Source organism: Hemitrygon akajei, chromosome 14 (assembly GCF_048418815.1).
Source record: "Hemitrygon akajei chromosome 14, sHemAka1.3, whole genome shotgun sequence".
NCBI classification, from domain to species: Eukaryota; Metazoa; Chordata; class Chondrichthyes; order Myliobatiformes; family Dasyatidae; genus Hemitrygon; species Hemitrygon akajei.
The window spans coordinates 80,435,232-80,462,868 of NC_133137.1; the positions used below are offsets into that span (position 1 = coordinate 80,435,232).

The window sequence follows — 27,637 nt, forward strand, 5'->3', positions numbered from 1 at the left end:
GGGTGCTCTGGTTTCCTCCCACATTCCAAAGACGTACGGGTGGGGGCTGGTAAGCTGTGGGAGTGTTGCGTTGGCACTGGAAGCATGGCGATATTTTGTGGGCTGACTCCAGCACAATCCTCAGACTGCGATGGTTTTTGACAAAAACACAGCCTTTCACTGTATGTTTGGATGTACATGTAACAAAGCTAATACAATCTTCATGCTTTGATTCCGAGCCCCTGCAAACTTTCTCATCTAGTCAACAAACCGACGACCAGTGTGGTCTTTGATATGTGAGAGGAAAGCTGTGCGGTCACAGGGAGAACATGCAAACTCCACAACAACAGCGCCAGAGGTCCAGGATTGAACCCGGGGCTACTGGCTATGTCACAATTTCAGAGAGGTGAGCCAAGTCCACTAACCTCCCATGGCCTGGGGTAGTAATACTCGGCAAGAACAGTGCAGATTGGAGGATGTTGAATTGCTTTTCATAAAAAAAACAAAATAAACTTTATTATAAAAAAAATTTATAGGAATAAACCAATGTCCTTTTATCCTTTACATTTATAGTCAATGCTTTGCACACTGTTCTATTTCATTCATACACTACTGCCACTCATATGGACCCCTGAACTAACGGGCCACAGCTGCTATTGGACTGGCTGCTGGTTACGTACCTGCGGACTCACTTTTGTGAACTTCAGTTCTAAATGTTATTTGCTTACTTTTATTATCTGCATGATTTTTTTCTCTCTCTCTGCACATTGGATGTTTGACGGCCCTTTCCTTTTAAGGTGTTCTATCGTATTGTGGCTGCCTGTAAGGAGATGAATCTCAAGGTTGTATATAGTATACATACTGTAATAATAAATGTACTTTGAAGTTTTTGAACTTTGAAGTGATGCACTACAATAATTGAGGGGCTTCTTCCCCCCCCCCCACCTGGCCCCTCCCTCTCCAGTACCCTACACTGTCGTCCTCCGCCACGGGGCCCCTCCCTCTCCAGTACCCTACACTGTCGTCCTCCGCCACGGGGCCCCTCCCTCTCCAGTACCCTACACTGTTGTCCTCCGCCACGGGGCCCCTCCCTCTCCAGTACCCTACACTGTCGTCCTCCCCCACGGGGCCCCTGCCATGGTTGCACCAAGCTTCAGTGCGTCCCTCAGTACATCCTCCTGCAGCCTGGAATGTGCCGTCCCGCAGCACTCGTCCAACGGACGTCTCAATGTGCTCGGGTGGTGCTGAAGTTACTTTTGGCTGACTTGATCCAAGTAAGGGCCACCTTGTATGAATGAACAGATACATTTTTTAAAAAAAGAACTGCCTCTTCACCACTCTTGTTAGTGAGGATGGCTGGACAGGGTACTGCTCCTGTGAGTTGTGTCAGATGAAGACTGCAGTGAAATTCATAAACTGCATTGCAGCCCCACAACTACCAGGCGGCACCACGGGGACCCACCAGGATTCACAAATAATTGATGAGTGCATTGCAAAAAAAAAAAAAACTGCAGAATGATAAAAATATTCCCAGGCAACAGACTTAAGGTATTTCCTCTGCATTTTCCCATCTCTTCAAACTCAGACTATTAATCACAGCAATATCAGAACTTAGAGTGAAATGTGTCGATTGCATTTACAACCAATTCACCTAGGGCCGTGCTGGGGCAGCCCAGCAGTGTTGCCACGGATTCTGCCACCAACATAGCATACCCACAATGCTCAGCAGCACAACACAGAACAAAACCGAACATTACAAGCGATGGAACAACAGCAAAACAAGCCCTGTTCCACACACACAGACAGACACACTCACACTCTTCCAACGCCGGTATAGTCTCCATGCCTCCAGTCTTCAAGCCACTGGGCTTCATCTTCCGGACTTCTGATCGATCGTTAGGCTTTGATCTTCAGAAAAACTCCTAGACTTGCTGATGGCCAGACGCCAATCTCCAAGCACATCGACTCAGTGGCCCTTGTGCCTCCCGGAAATCATTGGCCTGAGAGTCTGCTGTCCACAGATATCCTTCATCACACACCCACGTTGCTGGACTTTGAAAGGAAAGCACAGGCTTGGCCTCAAACTCCCCATATCCCTGTCACTAAACCCTAACTTGACCTCAAACTCCCCACAATCCCGTCACTAAACCCTAATCTGACCTCTTACACCCTCCCATTCCTGTCCCTAAACCCTAATCTGACCTCAAACTCCCCACATCCCTGTCCCCAAAAATCACCCGTCTGAAACCATATTAAGAGATATGGCATATGTTGTGAAATTTGACTTTTCAAGGCAGCAATACATTGAAATACAAAGAAAAAAAACCAAATTACAATAAGAAATGTAGACATAAAAAATTAAATGTAAAAGGAAACAGGTAGTAAACGTGTGTTCATTGTCCATTTAGAAACCTGATGGCAGAGGGGAAGCTACTCCTGAAAGGTTCCGTGTCGACCTTTAGGCTCCTGCACCTTCACCCTGATGATAGTAGTGGGAAGAGAGCATGTCCTGGGAAGGAGGAGTTACACTTCTGCACACATGACAAACAGAGGAAGTTACAACACTAAATAGGCCCAATTAAATCACCGCCGGTGATTAGCAGTGGCTTTATAAGTGAACGGATTTCCCGAATGTGAACTGCAACAAAGCTGTGTCTGCTCAGCTTTGCTCACAGTTGTAATGGAAACTGTTGAGACAATGAATAAGACCTCAGAGACAATAATGTCAGCTTGAGGATTTGGATCTCGAGGCTGTGCCGTCTAGTTTAACTGTTTTTTTGTCAGAGGAGAATTAAAAGAGGAAACACAAATAATTCATGGAAGGCATTGCCATCTACTTAGAGGCATCTAACCATGTTTTTTAAAAAATATTTTGAACGGAAGCATAAATTGGAAAAAAGATGTTCTCAGGGAAACGTACGGAAGAAATGTGGCAAATGTTCAGGGGATATTTGCGTGGGGTTCTGAGTAGGTACGTTCCAATGAGACATGGAAACGATGATAGGGTACAGGAACCGTGGTGTACAAAGGCTGTTGTAAATCCAATCAAGAAGAAAAGATGAGCTTACGAAAGGTTCAAAAAACTAGGTAATGATAGGAATCTAGAAGATTACAAGGTTAGCAGGAAGGAGCTTAAGAACGAAATTAGGAGAGCCAGAAGGGGCCATGAGAAGGCCTTGGCGGACAAGATTAAGGAAAACTCCAATGTATTCTACAAGTACGTGAAGAGCAAGAGGATAAGACGTGAGAGAATAGGACCAATCAAGTGTGACACTGGAAAAGTGTGTATGGAACTGGAGGAAATAGTGGAGGTACTTAATGAATACTTTGCTTCAGTATTCACTACGGAAAAGGATCTAGGTGACTGTAGGGATGACTTGCAGCAGACTGAAAAGTTTGAGCATGTAGATATTAAGGTAAAGGATGTGCTGGAGCTTTTGGAAAGCATCAAGTTGGATAAGTCACCAGGACCGGGTGGGATTTACCCCAGGCTACTGTGGGAAGCGAGGGAGGAGATTGCTGAGCCTCTGGCAATGATCTTTGCATCATCAATGGGGACAGGAGAGGTTCTGAAGGATTGGAGGGTTGTGGATGTTGTTCCATTATTCAAGAAAGGGAGTAGAGATAGCCCAAGAAATTATAGGCCAGTGAGTCTTACTTCAGCGGTTGGTAAGTTGATGGAGAAGATCCTGAGAGGCAGGATTTATGAACATTTGGGGAGGCATAATATGATTAGGAATAGTCAGCATGGCTTTATCAAAGGCAGGTTGTGCCTTACGAGCCTGATTGAATTTTTTGAGAATGTGACTAAACACATTGATGAAGGTAGAGCAGTAGATGTAGTGTATATGGATTTCAGCAAAGCATTTGATAAGGTACCCCATGCAAGGCTTATTGAGAAAGTAAGGAGGCATGGGATCCAAGGGGACATTGCTTTGTGGATCCAGAACTGGCTTGCCACAGAAGGCAAAGAGTGGTTGTAGATGGGCCATATTCTGCATGGAGGCCGGTGACCAGTGGTATGCCTCTGGGATCTGTTCTGGAACCCCTACTCTTTGTGATTTTTATAAATGAGCTGGATGAGGAAGTGGAGGGATGGGTTAGTAAATTTGCTGATGACACAAAGGTTGGGGATGTTGTGGATAGTGTGGAGGGCTGAGGTTACAGAAGGACATTGAAAGAATGCAAAACTTGGCTGAGAAGTGGCAGATGGAGTTCAACCCAGATAAGTGTGAGGTGGTTCATTTTGGTAGGTCAAATATGATGGCAGAATATAGTATTAATGGTAAGACTCTTGGCAGTGTGGAGGATCAGAGGGATCTTGGGATCCAAGTTCATTGGACACTCAAAGCTGCTGCGCAGGTTGACTCTGTGGTTAAGAAGTCATACGGTGCATTGGCCTTCATCAATTGTGGGATTAAGTTTAAGAGCCGAGAGGTAATGTTGCAGCTATATAGGACCCTGGTCAGACCCCACTTGAAGTACTGTGCTCAATTCTGGTCGCCTCATTACAGGAAGGATGTGGAAACCATAGAAAGGGTGCAGAGGAGATTTACAAGGAAGTTGCCTGGATTGGGAAGCATGCCTTATGAGAATAGGTTGAGTGAACTTGGCCTTTTCTCCTTGGTGTGACGGAGGATGAGAGGTGACCTGATAGAGGTGTATAAGATAATGAGAGGCATTGATTGTGTGGATAGTCAGAGGCTTTTCCCCAGAGCTGAAATGGCTAGCACGAGAGGGCATAGTTTGAGATGTCAGGGGTAAGTTTGTTTTTTTTACACGCAGAGAGTGGTGAGTGTGTGGAATGGGCTGCCAGCAGTGGTGGTGGAGGTGGAAACGATAGGGTCTTTTAAGAGACTCCTGGATGGCTACATGGAGCTTAGAAAAACAGAGGGCTATGATTAAAGCCTAGGTAGTTCTAAGGTAGGGACATGTTCAGCACAGCTTTGAGGGCTGAAGGGCCCGTATTGCGCTGTAGGTTTTCTATGTTTCTATTAATAATTTAGAACTACAGTGCGGAGTAGGCTTTTTGAGCTGCACCACTCAACAACCCACCGATTTAACCCTATAGCCTAATCACAGGACAATTTACAATTAACCTACTAACTGCTACAGTTTTGGACTGTGTGAGGAAACCTCCCACATGGGGAGCATGCACAAACGCCTTACAGATGACGTCAGAATTAAACTCGGGAACTCCGAAGCCCCTAGCTGTAACAGCATTGCTTCAATCGCTATGCTACCGTTGCACCCACTCTGTGATAGAAAGAGGCCATTCAGCCCATTGCTTGCTAATCCTTTATGCAATGAATGTTATTGGTGGGAATTCAAGTCTCTATGGATACACTAAGCTTTTCTGTATTACTTTCAAAAAAAGTATGCAGACATGTTCGAACACCAGCTCAAAACCTATTCATTTAGCCTTGATTTTAAATAACATCGTTTTGGCTTTTATTTTTATATGACTATAAGACACAGGAGTAGAATTAGGCCACTTGGCCAATCAGGTCTGCTCTGCCATCCCTATATATTTCATAGCTTATTTATTATTCCTCTCAATCCCATTTTTCTGCCTGTAACCTTTGATGCCCTGACCAATTAAGAATTTATCAACCTCCACTTTAAATATACTCAATGACTTGGCCTCCTGAGCCCCCGAGCAATTAATTCCACAGATTCACCACCCTCTGGCTAAAGAAATTCCTCCTTGTCTCCGTTCTAAATGGATGTCCCTCTGTCCTGAGGCTGTGCCTTCTGATCCTAGATATCCACTATAGGAAACATCTTCCGCACATCCACTCTATCTAGGTCTTTCAATATTCTATAGGATTCAACGAGATCCACCCTTATTCTTCTAAACTCCAGTGAGTACAGGTCCAGAGCCGTCAAATGCTCCTCAACATTAACCCTTTCATTCCTGGGATCATTCTCGTGAGCCTCCTCCTTCTCCAATGCTAGCAGCCTCACGTGTGGCACCTTGTCAAAGGCCTTCTGAAAATCCAAATATACAACATCTGGTGACTCTCCCTTGTCTATGCTGCCTGCCATTTCATCAAAGAATTTCAATTAAGATTTCCCCCTTAAACCATGCTGACTTTGGCCTATTTTATCATGTGCCTCTAAGTACCCCAAAACCTAACCTTTAATAATCTTCCCAACCTCTGAAGTCAGGCTAACTGGCCTATAATTTCCTTTCTTTAACCACCCTCCCTTCTCAAAGAGTAGAGTATCATTTGCAATTTTCCAGTCCTCTGGAACAACTCCAGAATCTAGTGATTCTTGAAAGAGCAAAGTGTACTTATTGTCAAAGTACATATACTATGTACAAACTTGAATTTTTTTTAAAAAACAGGCAGCCACTAAAACAAAGAAACCCAATAAAAAAGGCCATCAAATACCGAATATGTAAAAAAAGAACAATTTGTGCAAACAACTAACACTCAGAACTAATGTTTATGAAAGTGCGTCCACAGCCATGAAGCTTGTTCATTGTTGCAGCTACTCCAGGAGCCCATCGGTCGTTAGCCAGTTCAGCAGAGAGATGAGTAAACCTCATGGAGACTAGCTAAACACTGGCCCATCCCTCTCTTCCGGTCTCGACAACTTGACCTTTTCAATCTGGCCTTGCTCTTGTATCAGCCAAACACTGGCCCATTTCTCACACTTGGGCCTGCGCCTTGCTGCACCATATCCTCGAGACTTCAGCTCACTGAATCCCCCAGAAGACCACAAAAATGCCAGGTTATATAGGCAGTTCAAAAGCAGAATTCTGAAAGGGAAGTTCCAATCCACAATCTCTTCAGCTACCTCTTTCAGAACCCTGGGCTGTAGTCAATCTGATCCAGGTGATTTATCTACCTTCAGACCACTCATCTTCCCAAATACCTCCTCCTTAGCAATAGTAATACTTCAGTCTTCTGACATTCTTGTATTTCTGGCATACTGCTTGTATCTTCCACAGTAAAGACTGACACAGAATACTGAAGTTTATCTGCCACCTTTTTGTCCCCCATTTCTACCTCTCCACTGCCATTTTTCAGTGGTCCAAAATCTACTCTCATCTCTCTTTTACTCTTTTGGTATTGTCAAATCATTGGCTAACTTACCTTCATATTTCATCTTTTCTCTCCTTTTTTAGTTGCCTTCTGTTGGTTTTTAAGTTTCCCAAACCCCCAACTTCCTACTATTTTTTTTTACTATATTGTATGCCCTTTCTTTTGCTTCTATGCTGTCTCCTACTTCTTTTGTCAGCTGTGGTTGCCCCATCCTCCCTTTAGAATACTTCATCTTTGGGATGTATCTATCCTGCACCTTCTGAACTGATCCCAGAAATTCCAGCCAGTGTTGTTCTAATATCATCCCTACTAGTGTCCCCTTCCAATCAACTTTTCATCTCTCGTGCCTCTGTAATTCCCATTACTCCACTGTAATACTGATACATCCGATTTTAACTTCTCAAACTGCAGACTGAATTCCATCATATAATGATCACTGTCTCCTAAGGGTTCCTTTACCTTAAGCTCCCTAATCAAATCTGGTTCATTACATGACACCCAATCTACAATAGCTGATCCCCTAGTGGGCTCAACTACAAGCTGTTCTAAAAAGCCATCTTCTCGGCATTCTACAACGTCCCTCCCTTAGGATTCAGCACCAACCTGTTTTTCTCCAACCTGCCTGCGTATTGAAATCCCCCAGGGCAATGGTAACACTGCCCTTGTTACATGTCGTTTCATGTTTGCACTTTATGCCATTGTAAAGCACTTCAAACTACATCATCTGCATGAAAAGTGCTGTATAAATAAGTTATTATTAAAAAGGCAGTAGTTAAAATAAGGAATCGCCATCTTATAGCAAATAGCAATTGCACAAGAGAAGAGATTGAATTAAAGTTCAAAGTAAATTTTCAGGTCACCATATACAACCAAGATTCATTTTCTTGCGGGCATTCACAGTATATACAAAGAAATGCAACAATCAATGAAAAAAAACGCATACAAGACCAATGTGCAAAAGACAACAAACTGCCCAGGTCCAAAAAGTAAGGAAAAAAATAATAATTGTACAATAACTATTAAGGGTTAAGATCAATTAAGCAATAATTACACCACCACCACAAGAACACATCTGAAATCTTTATGCACCTCTACAAGCAGTAAATTTAAATGTTGATCCATATGTGCACTTATTAACATATTAATAAGATTTTATTTAGAGCTCAGTAGCGTGCATTTCCCCAAGTCTCAAAAAAGGAGACTGGTCATTGTTTTCAGGAAAGGGGTTGGTGCAAATGCTCCCATTAATGGTGCTGAGCTTGAGAGTTAGGAGCTTTGTGAACCCTGGTGTGAATATCACCAATAGCCTGCCCCAGTCCAGTCACATTGGTGTGATGGCCAAGAACGTTCAATGGCACCTCTACTTCCTCAGGAGGCTAAAAGATGTGGCACGCCTGTTTATCACGGCTCTAATCCAGTTTTTAGTTGGCTTGCAAGGATAATTTTGGGAACATAGTGGGGTCTTAATGGTCGGGTTAGAGTTTACAGTTGGAGGTCAGAGGCAGTAAATGAAGGAGCTGGCATTCGGAGCCCAGGTCAGAGTGCTCAGTGATCCTGGAGGTCAGGACAGCATGCATTGAAGGGTTGGGTCAGAGGTCCATGCGAGCCCTCATGTTGAGGCCCGAAGGTCAAACCCCTGATCAGAGAGTCCTGGGGTTGAGGCCTAAGGTCAAACTCAAGATGGGCAAATCTTGGGGTCAAAGTCCAAAGGCCGACCTGTGATTGGCATTGGGCTCAGGTAGATAGTCTGAAATGTTGATGCCCAAGAACTTGAACCTGCTGACCCCTCGACCTGATGTAAATGATTACCGGGGGGGCGGGGGCATGCACTAGTTAAAGGCACAGTCTTTTTCCCAGAGAGGAGGTGCTCAAAACAAGACAGCATAGGTTTAAGATCAAAACGAGAGATTTAAATGTAACCAATGAACCTACTAACTGGCATGTCTTTGGATTGTGGGAGGAAACTGGAGCACCTGGAGGAAACCCATGTGATCTCAGGGAGAACGTACAAACTCTTAACAGGCAGTGGTGAAATAAACTCAGGTAAGATTCAGAATTATTTATCACTGATAGTGAAATGTGTCATTTGCATTATCAACACACCCAAGGATGTGCTGGGGGCAGCCCTCAAGTTTCACCACACATTCCATGCCAACACAGCATGCCCACAACGCTCGACACAATACAAACAGCAAACATTCCTCTCCCTTACCTACACACACACACACACACACACACACACACACACACACACACACACACACACACACACACACACACACACACACACACACACACACACACACACACACACACACACACACACACACACACACACACACAACCTTTCAGTGCACTTTGACTCGCAGAAACTAGGCCTTTAACTTCCTCAGTGGACATGCAGAGAATACCAGACTCTGGTCTCTGGCTATCAGGCCTTAATTTCTGGACATCCGACTGATCTTTGGTATTGATTCCAGGACACATCAGTCACGATGAAAGAGAAACCTAAACACCAGCCTCTCTGATGAGCAGGACCCTGAATACCAAGCCTCGAACACTGGACTTCTCGATGACTTCGACCAGGAACATTAGGCCTTGAACACCAGGCTCCCCGATGGCCAGGACGTCAAACTCTCGTCCCAATGCCTTTGCGTAACTGGGGGTGTTGGCTGCCCTCGAGCTCTGCCTGCACAGAACTCCAATCCCGGAACCTGATGACGACGACTCGTTGGCCTGGAAGACCACTTCGTCCCCGCTGAATGCCAGCCTAACATCTGACCATGGATGTCCTTTGCCTCTTATCCACATTGCTGGCTTTCGAGCATGGAGCAGAGACTCTGGCCTGACCTCCAACTCCCCCAAGTCCCTGACCTCAAATCTTAATCTGACCCCCAACACCATCTCTACAACCTGAAAGCAACTAAGTCTGAGTCACGACCACAAAGGAGACCGCAGCTCAGCGCCATCTTGACCTGCTTACTGGCGCTGTAATAGCGTTACACTAACTGCTACGCTATCGTGTCACCCCCGATGGGTGTCAGGCTTAAAAACAGAGGATAATATTTTGCCATCAAAATGTTTCTGCCTAAATTGTCAACTAGTGAACAGTCACTCATCTAAAACACAGAACAGTACTGCTCTGGGCAGGCCAATCGACCAACTTTGGTGTGCCGATTTAGTCTCTTCATGTAGTCTCAGCGGCCACTTCATTAGGTACAGTGTAAGCCAGTGTGGTCATCTGCTACTGTAGCCCATCCGCTTCAAGGTTCGACGTGCTGTCTGTTCAGAGTTGCCCTTCTGTCACCCTGCTGTAATGTGGGGTTACTGGAGTTGCCATTTCCCTCCTGTCAGCTTGAACCAATCTGAACCCCCTTCTCTGCCTTTTCATTAAAAAGGTATTTTCACCCACAGAAGATCCAGTCACGTTCTTCTTCTTCTTTTTAGTCAGACCATTCCCTGTAAACTCCAGAGCAGAGATTCCAAACCTCGGTCCATCTCCAAGAAAATTGAGAGCCAACCCCTGGTTTAGAGACTGGTGTGCATGATCATCCCTGGAGATCAGCAATTTGTGAGATGCTCAAACTACCCAGTCCGGTACTAACAAGCATTCCACGGTCAAAGTCACTGAGATTATATTTCTCCATTCTGATGTTTGGTCTGAACAACTGGACCTCTTGACCCTGTCTACATGCTTTTATGCACCAAGTTGCCACCATGTGATTGGCTGATAAAATATTTGCATTGACATGCTGCACAGGCATCCCTAATAAACTGGCCAGCTCGTGCAGCTTCTCTGAAGCAAACCATGCTGATCATTTCTGCATGAAACTGGAGAGAGTTGCAAAAACTCAGCACATCACGCACTGACGACACTCGCTGCCTCAGTAAAGCAGCCAGCATGATCAAATATCCCACCCCAGATATTCCTTCTCCCCCTCTCATCAGGCAGAAGGTACAAAGGACTGAAAAAACGTACGATCAGGCTCAAGGTCAGCTTTTATCCCATTGTTATAAGACTCCTGAACAAAGTCCCGATGAAGGGTCTCATCCCGAAATGTCGACTGTTTACTCTTTTTCCAAAGACACTGCCTGACCTGCTGAGTTCCTCTAGCGTTTTGTGTGTTGCTTTGGATTTCCAGCATCTGTAGATTTTCTCATGTTCTTGAACTGATATCTTGTACAAATAATAATTAACTCGATCTCTCAGTCTACTTCATCAGAGCCCCCTGCACATTCTCTACCTGCATTGTTGAACGATCACTGGAGTCAAGTATGACGTTCTCCCGAGGGGCTGTCGACTGCTGGGTCCTCAGCTGGCTGCAGAGGCTGGTCTGGGCTCCACCTGTCCTGGTACAGTGTGGGCAGGAGCACCTGTGGTTAGTGTGATCAGTCTCTCCTTTCGCAGAGGCTGGTCTGGGCTCCACCTGTCCTGGTACAGTGTGGGCAGGAGCACCTGTGGTTAGTGTGATCAGTCTCTCCTTTCGCAGAGGCTGGTCTGGGCTCCACCTGTCCTGGTACAGTGTGGGCAGGAGCACCTGTGGTTAGTGTGATCAGTCTCTCCTTTCGCAGAGGCTGGTCTGGGCTCCACCTGTCCTGGTACAGTGTGGGCAGGAGCACCTGTGGTTAGTGTGATCAGTCTCTCCTTTCGCAGAGGCTGGTCTGGGCTCCACCTGTCCTGGTACAGTGTGGGCAGGAGCACCTGTGGCTAGTGTGATCAGTCTCTCCTTTCGCAGAGGCTGGTCTGGGCTCCACCTGTCCTGGTACAGTGTGGGCAGGAGCACCTGTGGTTAGTGTGATCAGTCTCTCCTTTCGCAGAGGCTGGTCTGGGCTCCACCTGTCCTGGTACAGTGTGGGCAGGAGCACCTGTGGTTAGTGTGATCAGTCTCTCCTTTCGCAGATCCGCTTGTTCTATGTCATAGTGGACATCGCTCGCTTATGTTACAGCTCCCTCTTGGACAGATTTCCTCTGCTAGATTTTCTCTGTGACTGTAACACCATATTCAGCATTGGCTTTACTTTCATTTCGTACTACCTCAGTGAACCTGTGTATATACTGTATTAGGAATGATTTGCACGCATGATCATATATACACACATACATATTATATATACACACAATGTATTCAGAATGATCTGTCTGAATAGCACACAAAAACTTTTCACTGTAGCTCAGTGCAGTGGCAACAAACTAATTAAACCATTAGAACATAAGATGTTGGAGCAGAATGAGGCCATTCAGCCCATTAAGTCTGTTCAAGTGTTCCATCATGGCTGATTTATTGTCCTCCTCAATCCCATTCACCTGCCTTCTCCCTTTGAAACATTTCCTAATCAAAAATCCATCAACCTCTGCTTTAAATACACCCAGTGACTTGGCCTCCAAGGTTGGCTGAGGCAATGAATTCCAAAGATGCAAGGGTCAGGGTCAGTGAGCTGTGGACATGCTATGGTGGCGCCAGAAGCAAGGCGAGATTTGTGGGCTGCTCCCAACACATTATCAGACTGCGTTCAAAGTATATTTATTATCGAAGTATATCTCCTGTACAGTATCCAATCTTGAGATTCGTCTTCTTGCAGGCAGCCACAAAACAAAGGAACACAAAATAATGTTTCCACTATGTTGGCTGTTGACACAAATGACACAGTTCACAGTATATTTTGATATTATAGTGTATATGTAATAAATAAGGATTATTTTTATAATCTTTTATCTTTATTCTTCTAGGCAACCGCTCAATAGTCTTAACATCAGGGTAAAAGCTGTCCATGAGCCTGGTGGTACGTGTGTTCGAGGCTTTTGTATCTTCTGCCTGATGGGAGGGGGAGAAGAGAGAATGCCAGGGGTGTGTTTGGTGGGGGGGGGGGGGGGTGTCTTTGAATATCTGGCTGCTTTACCCAGGCAGTGGGATGCATAGGCAGAATCCATAGGCAGGCAGTTTCTCTGGTGATGCCTTGGTACTGCTGAGGTTTGCCATTGCGGGCAAGAGTAGGATTATAATACTCAGTGAGTGGGAGAGGACCTGAAAGAACTTTCCTCAATACCCTAGCCCGATAATATCCTCCCGCATATCTGTTTGGTTGCCACAGCAGCAACCATTCTCTCCATTGCTAACTCTTTCCTGTCCTTTGCTTTATGTTTCTGAACTTTGACAGAGTGTTTAATTTATTGAAACAAAATCAGTCTCAGGCTCTCCCTGGAGTCCATACTCACTGTCCTGCACACGTGAACGATCACTGAAGTACACTATTTATTGAAGCAAAGCTTCTCTGTAAAGAACTCAGTTAAGTGAGAAATTTCCGATAGTTTTGTATCAAGCATTTAGCATTAGAAATTATTTAAAACAGGAGTTACCGAAGTTTTGTTATGACACGGAGTCTTGCCATTAGGTTCGGAACCCTTGATTTAAAAGGATTTTGAAACTCAGTAGCTTTGATCGAAAAGGGAGTTGGATTTGTTAGGGACACAGAACACTGGAGGAACTCAGCAAAGTCGGGCAGCATCTATGGAGGGGAATTATTATTTTCCTCTAGAAAGCAGAATTTTCAAACTCCACATTATGATCAAGATTGTTTACTGTCAATAGTTGTTTATTGTCAATTATTGTAAAGGAAAACAAAGTAATTGTGGCTCTAGATCTGATGCATTTAAAAAGACAAAAAATATTTAAAAATAATTGTATAGGTATAAGTAACTTGTATACATAGACTTGTGTGAGTGCGCGTGTGAGTGCGCGCGCGTGTGTGTGAGTGTGCGTGTGTGAGTGTGCCTGAGTGTGAGTGTGTGTGAGAGTGTGCGTGTGAGAGTGTGCGTGTGAGAGTGTGCGTGTGAGAGTGTGAGTGTGTGCAAAAACGTGACATTAAATGATGTGCATGTAGTGGTAGTAGTGAGAGTGGAGAGGTGGGTTAATGGGTGGAAGTGTTGATCAACCTCACTGCTTGGGGGTCTGGTGGTCTTGGGGTGGATGTTTCAGTCTCCTCCCTGATGGGGTAGGACTAACAGTCTATAAGCAGGCTGGATGAGATTCTTCATGATCTCCCTGACCTTTTTTGGCACCTTTCCCTATGGCACCTGATGTTAGTTTCCACTGATCTACTATCACTAACGCTTGACTGGTTGATCTGTGGTTTCCTGGTTATCTCCCCCCTTTTCATGAATGGTGATACAATGTTAGCAACTCTCCAACCCTCTGACACCCCTTCCTGTGCCCTTTGAAATACTGACAAATAACTGCAATTCATAAAAAGCAGGAGTCAGGTAATTGCGGCTGATCTTCAATACCATGTCCATGCTCTCTCTCACTCCATTTCTGTGTTGAAATCCATTTATCACCTACTTCAATCAAATTGGCAATGAGATCCACACCCTCCTTTAGTGGGGAATTCCACAGGTTCACCTCCAAGTAACACAATTCTCCACAGCCTGATATCCTGAGATGGTGACCTTTGGTTTCACTCTCCAGCCCAGCCAGAGGAATCATCCTACCTGCATCCAGACTGTTGATAGCTTGCAGTAGTTCATACATTACAGTAAGCACCCTTCTCATCATTCTAAGCCATGAAGAATCTGGGCCTGGTCAGTCCAATCTCTCCTTGTACAATGATGCCTCCATCCTGATGAGGGGGTCTCAGCTCCTCCAGCATTTTGTGTGTGTTGCTCTGGATTTCCAGCATCCGCAGTAGCTTTCAGGATTTGCTGTTCCATCAGGAGCCACTCTTTATGACAAGTATATTCTTTCCAGGGTCAGGGGATTTAAAATCATATACTATCCTCTAGGTGTGCTATCAATAAGACCCTATGTAACCATGTAACTGCAGCTAAGCACCTTTCTTCCTACTCAAAACCTCTTTGAATGAAAACCATTTCTTTGCCCTGTACCAGCACAATGCCTGTTGCCAGTGGCTGGTTAACAAGGAGACTCTGGTCTCTCCTGTCATCAACCATCAGTTACGTTAGTAGTACACTGCCTTTCTCCATCATAATGGATAATTTCATACTTATCCACATTCTCCTGTATTTACTCACTAAAATTTTGGGTAGACGGAGCTTGTCAGCCTGGGAAGGCGGTCCATCTAAGAGGGGGAAAACTCTGATTTCAAACCTCCGCTGCCTTGCGGCCATACCCACTCATGGGAAAGGCTTTGGGAGTAAACCCTGAGGACAAATCCGGAACTGGAGTCCCTAAGGCAGTCCAACGTTGCCTTCAACCTCGCTCTGACAACTGCAATGTCACTGGTGCCAAATTGCATCGGCCCTTGCCCTTCCTTTGGACAATATCATTGGTGTGGAGAGGGGAGACTCGCTGCTTGGGCAACTGCCAGTCTTCCATACAACCTTGCCCAGGCCTGATCCATGGATGCCATCACCACTCACTAAATTTGCCCAAATCTTTTTAAGCGTCTTTGAATCTGTATGTGCATCTGGCCGGGTGGGGGGGGGGGATGCATCTCTACCAAAGGAGGTGTGAGGCGTACCTTCCCTCCGCTAGCCTGCAGGTCACCTTGGGCAAGGAGGAGCAGCTGCTTAGCCCCCCGATTAGGGACATGTGAAGCCATGGGAGCAGGTGGTGGATGGTCGTATGAGCAACTGGTGCATATCACAAGTCCTGGTTATGCGACCACTGATGCCAGGCAGACAACCTCTGAAGAATATTGATAATGGAGTCATTCGTCTTGTAAAGACTCTGCCCAGAAGGAGGCAATAGCAAACCCCACTTCTGTAGACATATTTGCCAAGAACAATCATAGTCATGGAGACCATGATGGCCCATGTTGTATGACACAGCGCATAATTCCATAATTAAGAATTTGAGGAGACTTGTCATGTCACCAAAGACTCACAAACTTCTACAGATGTACTGTGCAGATAATTCCAACTGCTTGCATCACCATCTAATATGGAGGGGCCATTGCACAGTATCGGAAAAAGCTGCAGAAGTTTGCAAACTCAGTCAGCTCTGTTGTGGGCTCGAGCCTCCCCAGCAGAGAGGACACAGGTATCAAAAAGTGATGTCACAAGAAGGTAGAATCCATTATTAAGAACCACCAGATTCTTAGTAATGCCCTTTTCTCATCGCTACCATCGGGGAGGTGGTACAGGAGCATGAAGACACACATACAGTGTTTCAGGGACAGCTTCTTCCCCTCTGCCAACAGACTTCTGAATGGACAATGAACCCACAAACACCACCTCCTGCTCTTTTTGTACTACTTAAATTATTTTTATATATATTTCTTATTGCAACGCATAATAAAAAACTATAAATTACAATGTACTGCCGCTGCAAAACAATAAATTTAATGACATGTGTCAGTGATATTTAACCTGATTCTGATTCTGTTTAATGTCATTTTCAGTACACTAGTGTAAAGGAGAACAAAATAAGTGTTTCTCCAAATCTGAAGCAGTGTATAAAAAAACAGAATAAAGAACACAATAATAAAAAATAACACAATAAATATAAATATACCAGATAGCTTATATACATTGATTGATTTTACGTCCATAAATTGATGTTAGGCACAGGAGTGTCTGTACATAAGGTGACTGAAATGATAAAGTAGTGGTGGATGGGGTGTGGAGGGGTGGGTTAGCGGGTGGAGGTGTTAATCAGTCCTGACGAAGGGTCTCGGCCCGAAACGTCGACAGCACTTCTCCTTATAGATGCTGCCTGGCCTGCTGCGTTCCACCAGCATTTTGTGTGTGTTGTGTTAATCAGCTTTACTGCTTGGGGAAAGTACCTGCTTTGTGCCTGGTGGCCCTGGCGTGGACGCTACATAGCCTCCTCCCTGATCTTGATCTGTGAGGGTGTCAAAGGTTATGAAGAGAAGGCAAGAGAATGGGATCGAGAGGGGTAATATATCAGCCATGATTGAACAGTGCAGCAGATTCGATGGGTTGAAGAGCCTGTCTCTGCTCCTATGTCCTCTGGTTGACAAGTGAAAGGCAAAGCATTGAAGGCTGGTGGATGAGCTGCCAGGAGAAGTTGTGAATGCAGGTTCAATTTCAACATTTAAGAGAAGTTTGGATAAGCTGAGAAGAGCATGGAGGGCTATAATCCTGGGGGGGGGGGAGGGGAAGAAGGGGGATGATGGGACCCAGCAGAATAACAGTTCAGCATGGATTAGATGGGCCAAAAGGCCTGCTTCTGGGATGTAGTGCTCTATGACTCTACATTCAGTAGCCACTTTATTAAATATCTCCTGCACCTAATGAAGTGGCCACTAGTGCATGTTTGCAGTCTTTTGCTGTTGTAGCCCATCCACTTCAAGGTCTGACGTGCTGTGCATTCAGAGATCTCTTTTGTACAGCACTGTTGTAACACATGGTTATTTGAGTACTGTCGCCTTCCTGTCAGCTTGAACCAATCTGGCCATTCTCCTCTGCTCTCTCATTGAGAAGGCGTTTTCGCCCACCGAACTGTTGTTCACTGGGTGTTTTTTTTTTGTTTCTCACACCATTCTCTAAATTCAAGGCTGTTGTGTATGAAAATCCCAGGAGATCAGCAGTATCTGAGATACTCAAACCACCCCATCTGGCACCAACAATCATTCCACAGACAAAGTCACTTAGATCATATTTCTTCCCCATTCTGATGTTTGGTCTGAACAAGAACTGAACCTCTTGACCATGTCTGCATGCTTTATGCATTAAGTTGCTACTGAGTGTATATACCAGTGTATCACTCACTGAATGACAGAACAAGTCAAGAATCTGATATGCTCCGGTTCCTGGATTGTGATATCAAGATGCACACAGTGTTCCTAGAATTTCTTGCAAAAAACAGTAATGCCAAGAGATTTTTTTTCCAGCAGTTGTTTAAAAATACAAAGGGATAGAAAGAGCAATTATACATCAGTTAGTTCCTCTTTAGGTGGGCAAATGGCTGGAGTCCACACAGAAGACAGTTTAATCCTACATTTAGAGAGACAGAGATTGATCAGGGACAGTTGGAATGGATTTAAGGGAAGGTCACATCTGACTAGTGACAGCAGGACAGATTAGGAAGGTGGTTAAAAGGCACACACAAAGCTTTCTTTATTAGCTCAGCCACAGAATACAACAGGGAGGCTATACTGCAAATGTGTACAATGCTTAACAGGCCACAGCTGGAATATTGCATACAGTTCTGGTCTTCCACATCACTGCAACTCAGAAGGGTGTGTGCAAAGGAGTTGTACATAAATAAACATAACACAGGCCCTTCAGTCCATAACGTTCTCCTGACTCTTTAAACTACTCCAGTAGCAATCTAATCCTTCTCCCCCACATTGCCCTACATTTTTCTATCATTCATGTGCCTATCTAAGAGTTTCTTAAATGTCCCTAATAGATCTGTCTCTACCAACATGCCTGGTGGCAGTTCTGTGCACTTAGCACCATGCTTAAAAATGCTACCTCTTACATCTCTGCCTATACTTCCCTTCAATCATTTTAAAATTATGCCCCCACATTGTATTAGCCATTTCCACCTTGGGAAGAAGTCTTTGGCTATCTTCTCTCATCATTTTGTACATCTCTATCAAGTCACCTTTCAGCATTCGATCCAAAGAAAAAAGCCCTGGATCACTTAATGTTTCCTCATAAGACATGCTCTGCAATCCAGGCATCATTCTGGTAAATCTCCTCTGCACCCTCTCTAAAGCTTCCACATCCTTCCTATAATGAGGCTACCAGAACTGAATATAATTAATACAATTTCTTTGTCAGTACAGATAAAAACTGAGTCATGATAAGCTGAAGCAGCGTAGGCAGTAAGTGTTCTGGATTGGTATTTTGGGTGGTTGTTTAATCTATATTTAGGGAAACAGGATAATTTGAAGATTATTACATTAAGCTATCGCAAGAGGTGAAACTACTGCCCCTATCATCTTGACAATGTATGGCTTAAAAGAACAAATCAGCTTCCTTATTTTAGGAAGGTGGACAATTCCAATATTTACTGCAGTCCGAGGCACGAAGCTGCAGGTGCTGGAATCCAGAGCCCCACACAACCTGCTGGAGGAACTCAGCACGTCTGGCAGCATCTGCAGAGTCGGGAGGGCGAGGAAAGGGTTCAGAAAGGAACTGTCACTGCTTTGGGTCAAAACATTGCATCAGAGATCCATAAACATGAGATTATGTTCTGATGAAAGTTCTGACCTGAAACATCAACTGTTTATTCCTCTCCATAGATACTGCCTGACCTGCTCAGTTCCTCCAGTGTGTGTGTTGACCTGGATTTCCAGCATCTGCAGAAACTCGTTGTTTGCAAACACAAATTATATGTTAAGATTGTTTAATGTAACTTTCTTTACACAAGTGTAAAGAGAATGAAATAATTATTACTCCAGATCCAATGCAGCACAAAAAACCATGATAGGTAACACAATAATAATAATTAACACCATAAATATAAATACACTAGTGTGTGTGTGTGTATATATATACATATATATATATATATATATATATATATATATATATATATATATATATATATATACACACATATATACGTATATATATATATATACACATACACACACACATACATATATACACACATACATACACGCACATATACATGTATTGATTGCATGTCCATAAAGTGATGCTAAGCACTTGGCTGGACATAAGGTATGACTGTCATTAAATATACTGTGTGCTGCTGCAAGAAGCTAATATTCAAGCTAACATACAAACTGAAGTTAAACGATTTGAATTCAGAAGTAAAAAGTTTTTATTGAATGCGGCTGCCACTGGCCAGTCCTGATGAAGGGTCTCAGCTGGCAACATTGACTCTCCATTCCCCTGAACAGATGCTGCCTGACCTGCCCAGCTCCTCCAGCATTTTGTGCGTTGTTCTGGATTTCCAGTGTCTGCAAATTTTCTCGTGTTAATGACCAGGCAATTTGTTGTCGCGACCCCGATACAAAAACAAATATCGGCCAGCTTTCTGACATTAGCGCCTATTGTTGCGTGCTCGTAGGAAGGTGAAGTCTAAAAACAGCTCAAAGACAGATGGCAACAAATAAACTCAGTGATTTCATTTGGATCCCACTGACCCAAGGCAGAGTGAGGTTTTACAGTCATCTGAAAGTGAACTTGGACCTTCACTTTGCTACCTCAATGGAATGACAGCATCTCATCAGCCAAGATCTCCCACTGGTCCACCAGCGTCCAGCCCTGAAAACATTGCCTACCTATGTACACTACCTTACAACTGTGTTTTCTTTCTCTGCTCCCTTCATGCAGTACTCATTTAATATATAGCAGTATATAATGTACATTTTAAACAACACATATGCCAGTGAAATTAAACTTGATCCTGATCCAAACCCAGAGTCCGGCCATGAGCTCATTGCCCACTGCCCCAGGGACAAGAGCTTGACCAAAGGTTAGCTGTGGTCCTTGCTCGACTTGCTGCTCCATAGACCCAAGCGGCTGAGATCACTTACGGTGCTTTTTGTCACCAGCGAGTCGAGGCCGGTAAACCCAGCATGAAAGAAATTTGTACAGAATGTGGAACAATATGACACAGGGACAGGCCCTTCAGCCCACGCCAAGCTCAATGCCAAATTAAAATCAAATCTCTTCTGCCCGCACACGATCCACCCATATCCCCCCATTCCCTGGATAACTGAGCATCTACCAACTTCTTAAATCACCTCCATACCTCCCCATTCCCTGGATATTCGTGCATCTAACAGCCACTATTCATCTGCCTTCAGCACCACACCTCGCAACGCATTCCAGACACCCACCATTCTGTAAAATAAATCTTCAAAGTTCAAAATAAACATTATCAAAGTATGTAAATGTCACCAAATACAACCCTGGGATTTATATCTTGCAAGCAGCCCTCAACACTTCGCCGTGTTTCACCAGCGCCATCTTGGACAAAGTTGCCCCAAACATCATCATCTTTAGACTTTCCTCCCCTCTCTCTCCTGAAATGCAGAGACTCAAAAACTTTACATTAACCGGAATATACACCGGAAGCAAGGTCCCTCTCGTTATTCTGCACTTCTGTCAGAACCAACGGCGCTCCAGCCAAAACCCGTCCCACCTCACCCCGAAGCTCAGCAAGTTTTAACGTTTTAGTTGCAGAGCAGACGGCGAGGGTGCTGTCTGGAAGTTATTCTGCATTCATATTGTCGCTGTCAGCTTGGAGAGAAGTGGCAGCTGAAAAGCTACTCAAATCCAGATAGTGATAAAAAAAAACTCGTTACTTCTTCATTCTGGTCCGAGTGGTAGCGAGAGCGTTTCTCCCGCAGAAGCATTACGTGTGGGGAGTTACTGTTATAGCTATGCGGATCCCTGTACCAAAGATCCAAACAATAACCACGCGAAAATGCATCCACAGAAACTCGATGCACGCCAGAGGAACTCTGAAAGGTTAACTTAACACCCCACAGGATACTGAACAAACTCTGTGCAAACTCAGGGCTTCGTATGATCCCCCAGAATGCGTAGGATCCATACCGATTATCAGTATCCCTCGAAAATTTGGATAGAAAATACAACAATCCGAGCATTAATGCCTCAAAACGCTTCCACCAGGCAGAGCCTCTAACTTGTTCTCAACCACTAATCGCAGGTCAGTGCTGCGGTCTCGGTAAGCCGGTGTGTGACAAATGCGGTCACTAATAGTGTGACCACTCCGCGGGAATTTACAGTCAATTATACAGGTAATCAAATCTTTATTAAAAGCACGCGGTTAAGGCATTGATTTTTATTTACGATTTAGCCACCAGCATACTAAAATCACTCTTTTTTTCCCCGCAGTTACTTACAGATTAAACACAGAGTTGCACAGCACAGGAACAGGCTCTTCGGCCCATCATGTGTGTTCCCAGCAACACCTCCAATTAAACGGAAAGCCATGATTTTTTTCTTTCTTTCAGTTTTGCAATCTGCGCAAAGCTGGTAGAAGTCGATGGCTGCTTGCATTTACCATTTTAGCTACCATAAAGAACAACCCATTCCACAGTTCCTTTACACCCAGACACAAAAGATGTGCAAAGCCTTCATCTTATCTACCTGACAGTTAAAGATAGATACTCGCATCGAAATAATCCCGAATAAACTGAATGCCTGTTTTTAACTCTGCATTTCAATTACCCCGCTGCTTTTTGGTAGTTTTTTTGTTGTTGTTTTTACGAGTAATCATTCAACAAAACCGGACATTGCAAAAATTAAGGATCAATAGGCAAATTTAAACACTTGCACAAACCGACCTCTTTCGCACCCCGCCGCCGGAGACAGCACGTTCGAAGTTACCAACGTTTGCAGGGTAGCTGGGACGGTGCGGAGAGTTTTGGGCGAACCCGCTGCCGGGCCGGTTCAAGGAGCCATTGAGCGGACCGAGTGCCAGTGTGAGCTCGAACCGTTCCGGGGCAGACACAGGACCAGGTCAGAGTTCTCCAATTCAGTTGGGGAGTCTCTCCTTTTCTACACTTTCTAGGGGATGGAACTGGGTGGGTCTCTCTCCAGGACCCCCAGTCACCTCCACCACACGTCAGAACCACCCCTAGCCACCCACGCACAATCGCCGGGACCCCCTATCACGGCACCACACCTCAGATACAATCATCGGCATCTCGCAACTCACCCCCACCCTGGGGCCACACCCCACACACTCTCTCACTCACCGGCAGGACATGACCCCGGTCCCGACCGCCAATGCCCAGTCTCCGGGACGATGCGACTCCGTTCGGGACCTGTCACACAGCGACACGGGGGCTCGTCAGCTTCCAGTGGATGCAGGAGTGACGGGATGGCAGCGGATTAAGAAGGGGACGGGGGGCGCACGCCCGCAGCGCATGCACAGTGAGGGTGGGATGGCGAGCGGGGGGTGGGGGGCACGTGCACGTGGGGTCCCGGTGAGTATACAGCGCGGGCACGGTGAGGGCGGCGAGATCCGACGGGTCTCGGGTGCGTGCGCTGAGTTAAGGGGAGGGGGCAAGTGTTCACCGGGCGGACGCACGGGGTGTGGGTGGGAGCAGAAGCGCGTGCATCGGAGGGGTGGGTGCTGAACGCAGGCACGTGGATGTTGGGTGGGTGCTGTACGTGGGGGGTAAGGGGTGGATGCTGTGCGCGTGCACGGCAGGGTGGTGTTACGCGCGTGCACTGTAGGGGACGCGGCTTCTCAGACCTCACCTTGCTCCGGCCGGCTCCCGCACCGACTGCCGGCTCTGTCCCCTCACCCAAACATTTATGCTTTGCGCGCTGCCCATCGCAGCTGCGGATGCTGCCGTCTCCTGGTAACCCGAGTCAATCCGCTGCTGGTTACCCGGGAAACGGCCGCCTGATTGGTCCGGGGCTGCCTGTTAAAGCCCCCCCCCCTTCCATCTACCCACCTCCTTCTTCGTCCCAGTCTTGGAGAGGGTCAGACGGGATGCTGTGTCCCTTTCCCTCGGGTCGGTGGAAGTGGGTGGGTGGAGGGGGAAGAGGGGGTCAGGTCAGGTCAGGCCAGGCGAGCGGACTGTCCTGTATCCTGCTTCCTTGGGCTGGGGTAGGGTGTAAGAGATTACCCTTGCCTTACCCTGCCAAACTAAATGGAAATATGATAAACCGGGGAGAAGTTTATAAGTTAATCAGAAACACAGATAAGTTAAGAGACTCTTTCCCAGAGTTGAATTGCTCGACTCTGAGGGGTTAAGATCAAAGGAGATGTGTAGGGGAGAGAGTGGTGAGTGTCCGAAATGTGCTGTCCGGGGCGGTAATAGAGACAAATACAACAGAGGCGTTCGGGAGGCTCTTAGGTTCATGAATGGAAGGATACAGACACGGTGTACGGAGAAGAGATTTAGTTTAACTCGGCATCATGGTCAGCACGACATTGTGGGCCGAAGGGCCTGTTCCTGTACTACTTTGTGTGCTGCGTGAGGGGATGGCATTTCACACTGTTTTGTCACTTGGTCGGGCGGGGATGAGCGCTGGTCAGGAAGGTGATCTTTGAACTTTGCCTTGTGGTCACGGGCAGGAATCGTGCACTTCGCGCTTCTCGGTGCGCGCGCACACGTGTAGGGGTGTAGTCGGTAAAGGTGAGCTCGGCCGGGGACCAGCTAGGTGAGAACTCTCAGTGAAAGTGACCGAAAAAGTAAGTACTCCTCATTTAAAAGTTGCAGATAATGAGCGCGTCCTTTGCTACCGTGATCCCGATCTCCAAAGCCGGATTTAAATGAACCCGAGATTCTGCAGATGCTGGAAACCCAAAGCAACACACACACACAAAATGCTGGAGGAACTCTGCAGGCCAGGCGGCGTCTGTGGAAATAAGGTCCTGATGACGGGCCTCGACCCGAAACGTTGACTGTTTATTCCTCTCCAAGGATGCTGCCTGACCTGCTGGATTCCTCCAGCATCCTGTCTTCGGCTTTAAACGAACGGGTTTGAATTCTCTGCACTTTGTGGATATTCGGAAGAAACGAGTACACTAATGCAATGGGCACTCTGTTTGCAGAAATGTTAAGTATTCTACGCGGAGATGGGCACTGAATAACCCTTTGTTCAGAATGGTTGAAACATTTTTTAAATGCAATTAATTGCAATGGAAGATTGTAGACAGCGTTTGGTCGCTACCCTGGCCGCTGACAGTGACAATCGGTTAGGGATGATCTCTCAGCATCAGAGTCCACGTTGCGCCCGGCCGTTCTCACCCACTGCTGAATCATAGAACAGTACAGAACCTTCGGCCCACGATGCTCAGCCGTCCTTTTTAAGATTCAAGATCTCAGTGTTGTTTCAGATCATATCCAGTGCACAAGTATAAAGGAGAACGAAATGATTGTTACTCCGCATCCGATGCAGCACAAAAAAGCATAAAAAAGACAACAGTTAAAAACGCAATAAATTCGATCAATATATGCGCTGTTGATTTATATGTCCATCAAATGACGGAGTGTCTGTGCATAGAGTGTCTGCTGGGAAATGATAAAGTAGTGGTGGTTGCGGATGTAGAGAGGTGGATTAGTATTGATCAGCCTTACTGCTTGGGGAAAGTAACTGGCGGTCCAGCACAGTACAGGCCCTTCGGCCCACGATGTCGTGCCAACCTTTTGATCTACTCCAAGATCAATCTAACCTTTCCATCCATGTGCCTACGTAAGAGTTTCTTAAATGCCCCTATTGTATCTGCATCTTAGAATCGGTGAGCCTGAAGCATTGGTGAGAGCCCATGCACATCGATCTGCATTTGATCTGCGCTTCCACTAATACTTCCGACAAGATCCTCGGGATTAAGCATTAATTCTTGGAAGAAAATTTAGTGACAGACCAGGATTAGGATTCAATTTGCCCTCGGGTGGGGTGCGATGCGTAGAGACTCGAATTCCTCCGCGAGTTTTTGAAACCACAGCGCGCACATCCCCTTACACAGCGCTTTTGGGGATACAGATTGGTGTAGGGAAAAATAAATGTGCAGTTCCCGCCCATCTAGGAGAGGAATTTCTTCAGCCAGATGGTGATACATCTGTAAAATTCATTGCCACAGACGGCTGTGGAGGCCAAGTCATTCAGTATATTTAAAGCGGCGGTTGATAGGTTCTTGATTAGTCAGGGCGCAAAATGTTACGGGGAAAAGACAGGATAATGGGGGATAATACATCAGCCATGATAGAATGGTGGATCAGACGATGGGCTGGATGGCTTAATTCTGCTCCTATGTCTTATGGGCTACCAGCGCACCGTGAACAGCTTGTAACCTAACGCATAAGGCGTCTGATAAAGAGAGTCTCGGCGGCTTATGTGAAGCAGCAACGATGAAGCGTTACACACACGAAATGCCGGAGCAACTCAGCAGGCCAGGCAGCATCTGTGGGCTGAGGGTCTCACATCTCGTGTGCGTTGCTTTGGATTTCTCGTGTTAGCGAGTAACGCGCGCGGGCGAACACCGGAATAACCAAAGCATCAATTGAAATGGGTTTGTTTCCCAGATCTGTTTTTATACCTGAGCTCAGAGAAACAAGGTATCGAGAAATCTTTACGATAGACTCGGAAACCGTGCAAAGAGTAATGCCGAGGTTAGAAATGTCTCCCGGCGGGGGGAGACGGCTCTGGAATTCTTTGCCCCCGCACTCTTGGAGACAACATCATTGAATATATTTTAGGTAGGGATTGGAAACTTGGAGGAAATGAGGGTGATGAGAAACGAACAGAGGAGTTGAGGCCAGCATGGATCAGCCATAAAGGTAGGGTACGGTTGAGGGGCCGAGTGGCCTACTCCTGCTATTTCCTTTATTCTTGTGTTCATTAGTTGGCAAACAAATATTTCTATCTGTGCCAATATGGACTGGAACAGGAGGATCTCATAATGACCATCACGACTATCCGAAACAAACAGCTTTTTCAATTCACGTCACAGCTTGGTCTCTACCCATGACCACAGAAAACCGCAGAGAATTGTGGGCACAGCTCAGCTTGTCACGGAAATCTCCCCGTAAGCACAGCAGATTCTGCAGATGCTAGAAATCTAGAGCGAACGCACTCAAAATGCTGGAGGAACTCAACTGTCGACGTTTCAGCTCAAGAACCTTCTATCTTGTTGAAGAGTCTTTGCCTGAAAGGTAGACTCTTTATTCCCCTTCAGAGATGCTGCCTGACCTGCTGAGTTTCTCCAGCATTTTCTTGAGTGTTGCCATGGAAATCTCCCCTCCATTGACTGTCTACAGTTCTCCCTGCCTCAGAAAAGCAGTCCGCATAATCAAAGACCCCACCCATCCCAGAAATTCTCTCTACTCCTCTCTCCCAACGGGCAGAGGATACAGAAACACGTACAGGCTCAAGGACAGTTATAAGACAATTGAATGGCTCCCCATTATGTTATGATGGGACTCTTGACCTCACAAATCTATCTCGTTATTACCTTAAACACAAGAGATTCTGCAGATGCTGGAAATCCAGAGCAACACACTCAAAATTCTGGAGGAACTCAGCAGGTCAGGCAGCATCAATGGAAATGAGTAGACTGTCAACGTTTTGGACTGAGATCCTTCATCCAGCTCATTATTAATGCCTGCACTGCACTTTCTCTGGAACTGCAACACTATTCTGCATTCTGTTAATGTTTTCCCTTGTATGACTGTACCTCAGTGCACTGTGTAATGAAATGCTTTATATAGATGGCCTGCAAAACAAAACTTTTCACTGTACCTCAGTACATGTGACAATAATAAACAAATTAATCAATAATAACACAGTTTACCAATTTTCTTGAGTTCCCCGTGTATGATGATAGAGGTGATCTGACAATGGCCCTATGTTTGCACTAATTAATTTAAATTGTATATACACTCACACTGTAATTCACAGTATTTATATTATGTATTGCAATGTACTGCTACTGCATTACAACAAATTTCACAACATATGTCGATGATATTAAACCTGAATCTGATTCTGATTCTGAACAGCCTCGAAGTCCATAAGCACAGCCATTATTTTCCCTTCCAAGGCTGTACCAGTGATGCTGAACCTCTTAGTTGTCTACTTCTCCCCTTTATAATTAACACAAATTTGCTGGCAAAACTTCAATGAAACACTTCGCATTGTTGAGTTGTATCTGAGTTTGTAAAGTACACAGGGCTACAAGCACTGTTAAGTAATGGCTCTACCTTGT

The 27,637-nt window shown here is 45.5% G+C and overlaps 1 protein-coding gene across 3 annotated transcripts in view; it reads right to left on the reverse strand.

The window, feature by feature from the left end:
• Window positions 1-23,239, reverse strand: part of LOC140738733 (metabotropic glutamate receptor 3-like) — a 179,113-nt gene extending 155,874 nt beyond the window's left edge. For all 3 annotated transcript variants that reach the window (XM_073066457.1, XM_073066455.1, XM_073066458.1), the window contains exons 1-2: window positions 23,179-23,239; window positions 22,671-22,739 (exon numbers count right to left, since the gene is read on the reverse strand). The gene's annotated coding sequence lies outside the window, so the exon portion shown is untranslated. The remainder of the gene's footprint in view (window positions 1-22,670; window positions 22,740-23,178) is intronic.
• Between the last annotated feature and the right edge of the window lie 4,398 nt (window positions 23,240-27,637).